Source organism: Myotis lucifugus, unplaced genomic scaffold, assembly GCF_000147115.1.
Source record: "Myotis lucifugus unplaced genomic scaffold, Myoluc2.0 scaffold_878, whole genome shotgun sequence".
Classification (NCBI taxonomy): Eukaryota; Metazoa; Chordata; class Mammalia; order Chiroptera; family Vespertilionidae; genus Myotis; species Myotis lucifugus.
The window spans coordinates 111,102-112,722 of NW_005871926.1; the positions used below are offsets into that span (position 1 = coordinate 111,102).

The 1,621-nt window shown below is 61.9% G+C and overlaps 1 pseudogene; it reads right to left on the reverse strand.

The window, feature by feature from the left end:
• Positions 1–344: 344 nt before the first annotated feature.
• LOC102433753 overlaps positions 345–1,621 on the reverse strand; it is a 2,653-nt pseudogene continuing 1,376 nt past the window's right edge.

A 1,621-nucleotide genomic window follows, 5' to 3' on the forward strand; every position in this document is an offset into this window, starting at 1 on the left:
CGAACAAATGTAATATTCTGAACAATAAAAGATCTTCACTACTACAACATAAAAATAAAAAATAAAATTAACCGTTCCTTCCTCAGGAAGCTATGGACATACTTTTTGTATAAAACATTTCTGTCTGGCTGGGGAGTAACCTTAACTCCTCTGCTAGCAAGCATATGTGTTAACAGATCAATACAGTCTTTTTTTTCTTTCCTTTTTTTGTCCAAAAAAATTTTAATTGTTTTTTTCCTTTTCTCCAAAGAGTTCTGGAAAACGATCCATTCGGAATAGAAATAGCACCGAGTACAGGCTGGTTTGACCCAGTCCTGTGGCTTTGCGGAGGAACTGGCCCGCGGTCCTCCGGGTGAGTCCTGAATGACACAAGGGGCGGGCTTATTTCCGGCTCGGCACGGCTGTCCCGGCGCAGCGCGCACAGACGTAGTCCTCCTTCGCCGCCGTCTCTGGGGAGACACCAACACAGACCTGATGGAACCACTGGTTGCAGCTGCCATCACACTGGACCCAGTCCACCTCGTCTCCCTCCGGCTGCAGGCAGCTCTAGCCGGGCAGATGGCGTCTTCGTCCTCAGAGTCCTCCTGCTCCGGGGAGGAGGTGTCCGAGCGCAGGGAGTGGGTGTCGGCGGAGCGGACCGGCGCGTAGTCGCGCTCGCTCTCTAACTGGAAAGTGTCCGTGTCCAGGGGGGTGCTCAGTCTGATCCTCTTCCTCCCGGGGCCCACACTTTCCGCACCTGGCCCCAGCGCTCGCGCGAGGCGGTCTCTCTCGGGGCGGCGCTTCAGCTTCCTCTCCAGGCTGCCGCTTCCCTCTCTCTTCGCCCGGCAGCAGTCGCTCTTCTCGCCGCCCGGTCTGCCTGGGGAGCTGCGGCCCATCTGCTGGGCAGGGCTGGGCTTCGCGAGCAACGTCTGGTAAAGCTCCTGCATCTCAGGAAGGGTTACCTGGAGCAGCTGCGCCTCCATCAGCAGCTCGCTCACTTCTGGGCTCACACCGTGCAGGGGAATGCAGCTCCATCCTGCCGAGAAGGGAGCCTGCAGAGACGAGCTCCTGCTGTCCTGGTCGCCGGGCTCGGAGGACGCGGTGCCCGGAGGCTGAGGCGCCTTGCTGGTCTCGGACGCCGGTCCCGCCGCGGCTGGCAGCTGCTGGGCCCTGTGCTGCCAGCTCTCCGTCCTCTCCATCATGTAGCGCAGGGCGTCGCCCTCGGGCAGGCGCACGCGGAGGCGCTGCAGGGAGGCCAGCAGTGGCAGGATCTTCTCCAGAGGAGGCTTCTCTGAGCGCCGGCAGAGGGGACACAGCCAGATGCGGGGGCCTGGCGAGGCGGCGGGCACTGCCACACAGCCGGTGTGGAAGGCGTCCCGGCAGAGCTCGCACTGGACCATCGGGGCGGCCGGGGCCTTCTGGCACAGGCAGACCTTCGTCTCCGCCTCCTGGCCGGGCGCCAGCAGCTTCCCCTCATTGGCCAGGCGGAGGGACTGCAGGGCCTCCATCTCCCGAAGGCGGGCTTCCCCCAGGGCCGCCATAGCTGCGGCTGTCTCCTTGCTCTCGGCCAGGGCCCGCTCCAGGTCGCTCAGGCTCTCCAGCCGGCTGCTCTGCTTCTTCGCGTTGGGCAAGGGCTTCTTGA